Raw genomic sequence first — 7,056 nt, 5'->3', positions numbered from 1 at the left:
ACCTACAGGAATCTCTCAAAAGTGAGAACCTTCACTTAGTCACTTTCTTATAAAGGAAAAGAAAACAAAACAAAACCTTTGTTTGCTTATAATGATGCTTACAAACTCCATTTGCCCCTATTCCAGAGACTATACCCTTCGCAAACCCTCTGGTGTAGGAAGATCCATAACATTGGCTTTGGCCCACAGAGTCTTCCTTCCAATAATGAAACAACCCAAAGTCATCCTTCTAATGCACATAATAAAGGAAAGTAGAGAGTTTTTCCAAGGTAAAGAGAGGATGGAGTTAATTACTTGATAGCAAAGGAGATGTTATAGCAAGGAAGTCATGTTAATATAAAAAGAGCAAACCCTTACGCAGCTGTAGAGTGAACCTCACTTGAGAGGAGGAGTAAAATGAGTGTATGCGACGTTGGAGAATGGGGTGGTTACTCTGTAACCACCATACCCCATCTCGGTCATCAATGGAACCCTAATTAATCACCATTGTTGATCCATCCATGATTACCAAGGTGTATGACAGCTGGAAAGATCTTTGTGGGGGTTCGATGGGGCTCAACCAAGGGTTGACATGTAGTGATGATAAATATCTTAACTAAAGTATAAGAAATATATTTCAAACCCAGAAATATAGTATGTACTAAGTGATATACCATCAATTAATAAATAAACATATAGATATAAGTCTTTGTCATCATTAGTATGTTGCCACCGAATGCCAATAATATATCCCAATGTATATATGTTTATATCAATGTTCACTACAAGATAATATAAGATTAAGTATTAAATCAAAACTTCAAACATAAATATTCAGGTAATATCTTGGCAGGAGCGGAAGGAAAATAACATAGTCGAATTTTCTTTAATGAATTTTGTTTTCCTAGGGTATGTGAAAATCAGTCAAAAGTGGGTTAACGGGTGAAAAGGGACATTTTTCATTTACCTCAATAGTAAAATAATCATCCTCCCTAGGACCAAATTTACCCCCCCCCCCCACCCCCAAACCTAAGTATGGTCTAATTTTTCCTTTACCATAATTAACCTACATCTACGCAATGGTGGATCTTCCTCTTCAAGATAAAGGCATAACAATCTACGAGAACATTGTTACTTTGTTCAGCCATGATGAATATATGTTTATTATCAAATTAAGGCAATTAATACATTCATCTGGCCAAACTAAGACACTAATCAAATACAATTATATAAAATAACCTTAAACGTAATTAGACACAAACCAAATAAATAAAGAAAGGATCTCCTCATTGCCAAAGCCTGCTTGTTCAAGTCAAAGGGTCGATAGTGAAGATGTGGTTGGGATAGTTATAATATGTACCTACTTGATGACCCTTTTAAACCTGTTCCAAGTACCCTTATTAGATGTGGATTACTGTTGGACAGCTAATCCTCAATGGGTTAGTGTGGAAGCCGAATAGACAAAAAGAAGTCCAAGAGACCTTGGGATGTGAAACCCAACGGTCAAACAATGTACTATAAATGTATATCAGTTGTTAATAAAAAATGTACTCTCATGTTTTATCCTTCATATTATTCTTGTTGCCCATGTGTGTTTAACATGGTATCAGAGCAGGTGTACTCCTGCTCGGCATAATTTCTTTGAGCCATTTCTTTTATGGCCTTTATGAGCAGGTCCTATTTTTAGTATTCCTACCTTTGTAACTCCATTTTCTGCCTATTTTCCTATTCTGCCCATATTTCAGAACTGACACTCCTAACCTGTTATTTCTCCAGTGCCATTTTTATTCACCTGCCTTCTAAAAATGCTCCTTTCTTGGACCTACCATCTCTTCCCTAGTAAGAACGCATCTCTGACCTGACTACGACCTCTGTGCATTTCTGAATTTGTAACTGGTCCGTTGATTTGAATCTTGGTGTCAGAGGATTTCATGTATAACTGTCACAATACGCTTCTCCATTTCCGCCGAAGCTGGCTCTAGATGTCTGGCATCTAAATAAGGTGATATGTGTTTGATTTGTATTACCGCCAAAAGGAAATATCCAAGGAGCTGTATGAATTTTGTCTAGACCAAGGCTATGTAGATCGCAATCTAATTGCAAAATGGAGAAAGTCAGGTCCGTGGTTTGAACCCGCGACCTGCCAGGCACAAGTCCTACGTCTCTTCCCAATTTGTAAATGTAATTCTCTAAATCGACTCTGGCAGTGTGCTTCTTCTTTACCTCTTCATCCTCCCCTCTGAATCTCTCGGCATCACTTGTCATTTTCTCAATCTCCTCTTCTTTCTTTCCATCGGGCAACCATCGCTATACAACTAGAAGTCCATTCTTGCACCATCTTGTTGCTGCTCCATTTCGAGTTCACTCTTGGTTTCAAAGCTCGTCTCTAGCGACCTCACCTGTTGGATGCTCATCATCCAAGGCCTCAAACTCACTCTCGTGTATCTCTTCCAAAAATGCGGATTTTTTTTTTTATTCTGCTCTGATTATCCTTTACTTGAATTTGTTGACCAGTATGTTGAAAGTGCTACCACATTTCCAATCATGATCAGTGTAGGCAAGACTAGATGAGTATTTATAACCCTATCTGGCAAGTTCTGAAGTTCATCAAAAGCCACTCGTTGTTGAGAAGTAGTCCCATGCTCAATAGCAGCAGCTGGAGTTACAGGAGGTAAGCCATCAGATGTTAGTTTGTGTGCAAGGCCTGGAAGAGTTGCCAACACCATGTAGACTACAAGTATTGAGTTAGGATCAGCCGAATGTCTGTCCAAAAATATTGGATCGGTTCCTCCTTTCCTAGAGTGGCCTGTGAGGAACCTAACACTATTCACAACACCCCAATGTGTCAATGGGATTCCCAACTCCGCTGCGACACCTGAAGCAGCAGTGAACATGTAATTCAAAATGATTAATGATTCTTTTGTGGACAAGTAATTCAAAATGATCCCAGGTGTTGATACCTTCTCTAAAAGGAGACTTTCAATTTGTATGATTAAGGACCTTTGTTGGAATTCTGACAAGTCCCTTAACCTTCAGATGTTTATCTTTCACACCACGCACAAAATCAGCACAAAATTTTTCAAGATTCTTTACATTTTTAGAAGACAAAGTAATCCTGATCTAATGCAATTCTTCTTGAGGGTCCTCAAGTCCAGCCTTCATGGGCTTAATCATACCCATTCCCATGATTCTGTTCGTGGGCGTGCCGCTGCGGAAGACGAAAGATGAACCGAAAGACCAAGAACGGGAGCGAGTTATCCCGCAGAAGTCATTGTTCAGAATTTATGGGTTTGTAATTTATTGTGTCCTCTTTTAGGAATTTGGGAATGTATGCTTCGAAAAATGAAATACTTTTGTAGACCAGAGTGGTTGTAGTTGTGTTATTTCTTCAGGAATTTTTAATCTCTCCGGTGAGAGTTGGTAGTTTATTTTACTTTTGGTTGACGACAAATCAAAGGCTTTCAAATCGAGGTTTTGAATATTAGTCCATGCATTAAAATTATTGGTTTTCGTATTTCAGAAGCATTAGGATTCGAAGAAATAAAATAATGCTTCTTGACAAATTTTCTCCAAGTGATTTGAACTTAAGGAAAATTAAAGATTGCACCGTGGAGCTTTGAAATCATCGGGTTTTGCAGTCAAGATGGATTCCAAAGAAGAACAACGGGAAAACAAATAAAATTCCTCGAGAGTTTTGTTTCAAGTGAATTGTGCAGTATGTATACAACAATGGATCGATATCTGATCCCGAAGTTCTTGATCTCACATAGGATGATCTAATAGAGAAATTTACTGTTGGTATTTCTACTATGATAGCTCTTTCTAGTATTTGAAGTTTGAAGTTTCTACTGCCCCAGTTGTGGCATTGTATTTAAAACTCACTATAGTTTTTGGTCTAAATATATATGCATTGATTCCTTGATTCAACTGTTGCATAAGAGTTTGGTGGGTTGTATAAAGGTTGTGATTGTTTTGACAAATAAAAGTAGTCTTTTGTGGAGAAAAGTTTAGTCGGTTGTATTGTCAAAACATAGTGCTAGTCATTTTTTGTAATTGGTGCTTGCTAGTTGCACACTGATCATTTGTTGCACATTTATAAAAGATAATGTTGTGTACTATGAGTGATATTACTTTTCTGCATTGAGTAGTAGTTGTGTTCAATTTTTAAGGTCTAATATTGACAGTAAAGAAAAAAAATGGCCAGAATCAATGAAGTATTAGAGTTCCTCAAAACTCTCATATTCTCTACTACTCATGATACATTAAAAGTCAGCAAAGTTTTTCTCACAGACATTCAGGTCTGTCTACAAAATGCACAAGAGAAAATGTATTTTTTGCAGCTCGAAACTCAGCTACAACAAGAAGAACTAAACAGAGGAGTCATTCTGAACATGTTTCTGTTCAGAACATTGAGACCGAAACCCATCAAAAGAAATTCAATAATGTTACAGTTGGTTCAGATTTAGTACCCAATAAAGCAACTGTTGTACATGCAGATGCAAAAACTAAATCTGCACTTCCCAAGCCCATCATCAGAACTTGGGAACAGCTTGTCCACAACGAGCACAGAACTGGTCTTGGATAAGATAAGGACTTGTCCTTTCATATTCCAGAATACTCAAAGCCCATTCAGTTTCAGAGTGTTGGATTCATTCATGACAGTTCACCTGCTCCTCATGACAGTTCACCTCCAACTGTTCCAGATTTTGCCCCTCTTCCACAGCAACAACAACAACAGATTGTGAAATGCCAACACTGTGACCGAGTTGTCCATTTGAAAGATGACTATTTTGATCTTCATTCATGTAAGCACTGTCATAAAACCACCCATTCTTCACACAGATGCTTCAAAAACAAATGTCCTACAAGAACAAAGATTCATCTTGGATGGGTCGCTTCTTGGCAATGGGCATCAACAGCCAAGAAGATATTTCAAACACATGTCAAAACTTGTTCCAAAGTATTGAACAGTCTTGCAGTTGATTTTTCTCCATCATCTCACCTTGGAAATGATGGTCACCTACTAGCTTCATTCCACATCAAGCGAGCCTGAGCCACAACCTGCCATACCAGATTCCAGGGAAAATTTTAAGAACCCCCCCTAAATTTACATGTATAATAAATGGGCGAATCTCCATGGTATATAGGAAAAATGGAAGGCGATTTTATCAATAATATGATATGTATATATAGTTTTTTGGCGAATCTCTCACCGGGCATGGCGAATATTTTACTCAATTATAAAATCTTGTGTTTATTGAATACACAAATGAAATCATTGCATTTCTTTAAAATATCTTTTGAAATCAAAATTATCGAAATTACATATCGATAACCTAGTAGGTGTAGGATAAAATTCACCCGTTCCATTCACAGAAAGCATGAGAAAAAACCTAATACTATATATAAAACCAAGAAAAATTCAAATTCATCACTTCTAGGGAACTCGTTGTTGGCATTATGATACATATGTTGTACTTGATGGCAACCCACTCATCTCAGATAATAAATTATAGTGTAGAGAAAAGTTCACGCACTTATATGTAGAGAAAAGTTTATTTCATGTAGAGAAAAGTTCACGCACTTTTATGCGGAGAAAAGTTTATTTCATGTAGAGAAAAAGTTCACGCACTTTCATGCAAGGAAAAGCGCGTATATGTTGGAGAACTTACCTTTGGTCCATGGTAGTTAGTCCTTGGTATTTGAACCTATGAGGAAAAGCGCGTATATGTTGGAGAACTTACCTTTGGTCCATGGTAGTTGGTCCTCGGTATTTGAACCTATGAGGAAAAGCGCGTATATGTTGGAGAAATTACCTTTGGTCCATGGTAGTTAGTCCTTGGTATTTGAACCTATGAGGAAAAGCGTGTATATGTTGGAGAACTTACCTTTGGTCCATGGTAGTTAGTCCTTGGTATTTGAACCTATGGTTTTGGACCATGGTACTTCGTCAAAAGTGTTGATCTCACGTACTTTCATGGTTGGTTCATGGTATTAGTCCAACAGTTTTTTGATCCTATGGTTTTGGCCCGTGGTATTGTGAAAGGCCTAAGCCTATATAAAGCAAAGGAGATCACTTGGCTAATTCATTCTTGCAAATCGAATATCTTAAGATCTGAAATATTGGGTTATTGTTTTAAAAGTTTGATCTATGAAAGGGAAGTTGAAAGCGAATCTGTGAAGGGTGATCTCTCGAGCGCTGTAGCTGCGGAAGTGCGGAGGCGCCACAGAAGGCGCAGTGCGGAGACGCCACAGAGGCGCCACAGAAGGCGCAGTGCGGAGACGCCACAGAGGTGCCACAGAAGGCGCAGTGCGGAGGCGCCACAGAAGGCGCAGTGCGGAGACGCCACAGAGGCGCCATAGAAGGCGCAGTGAGGAGACACCACAGAAGGTGTAGTGCGGAGGCGCCACAGAAGGCGAGTGCGGAGACGCCACAGAGGCGCCACAGAAGGCGCAGTGCGGAGGCGCCACAGAAGGCGCAGTGTGGAGGCGCCACAGAAGGCATAGTGCGGAGACGCCACAGAGGCGCCACAGAAGGCACAGTGCGGAGGCGCCACAGAAGGCGCAGTACGGAGGCGCCACAGAAGGCGCAGTGTGGAGACGCCACAGAGGCGCCACAGAAGGCGCAGTGCGGAGGCGCCACAGAAGGCGCAGTGCAGAGGCGCCACAGAAGGCGCAGTGCAAAGGCGCCACAGAAGGCGCAAGTGCGGTGGTGGCGGCGCCACAGAAGGCGCAGGTTTGAAAATTTATGAAAAGTGGTCCTTGAAAGAAAAGAAGTAGGGGGTTGTAGCTCCCTTCCAAGAGAGACTGGAAAACGAGAGAGAGTTGTAGCTCTCTGCAGGTTGCAGCCTGCGTACTGGTAAAGGACTACACCAGTACAAAACCATTGTAAAATGAGTTTCTAATTTGAAAGAAGATAGAGACATATTGCAGTAGGTGGTTTTCACCCACATTGGGTTTCCACCTTACATCTTGTGTTCTTTGGTCTGACTATCTGTTTTCTTTGTTCATGCTCATTATTTTATGGTACTGACATGCAAAAATAATTCAAAGAATAAATAAGGAATATTTATTAAA

General features: G+C 39.9%; 1 pseudogene; it reads right to left on the bottom strand.

Annotated features, from left to right (window-relative positions):
* Positions 1-2,465: 2,465 nt before the first annotated feature.
* On the bottom strand, positions 2,466-2,873 carry LOC149149317 (S-adenosyl-L-methionine-dependent uroporphyrinogen III methyltransferase, chloroplastic pseudogene; annotated as a pseudogene).
* Positions 2,874-7,056: the final 4,183 nt, after the last annotated feature.

The sequence above is a fragment of the Pinus tabuliformis genome, chromosome 9 (assembly GCF_031772625.1).
Source record: "Pinus tabuliformis cultivar Carrire ecotype Pingquan chromosome 9, CPIR1, whole genome shotgun sequence".
In the NCBI taxonomy this organism is placed as follows: domain Eukaryota; kingdom Viridiplantae; phylum Streptophyta; class Pinopsida; order Pinales; family Pinaceae; genus Pinus; species Pinus tabuliformis.
Note: the sequence above shows the minus strand (reverse complement) of the source record. Positions and strands in the feature narration are given on the sequence as shown.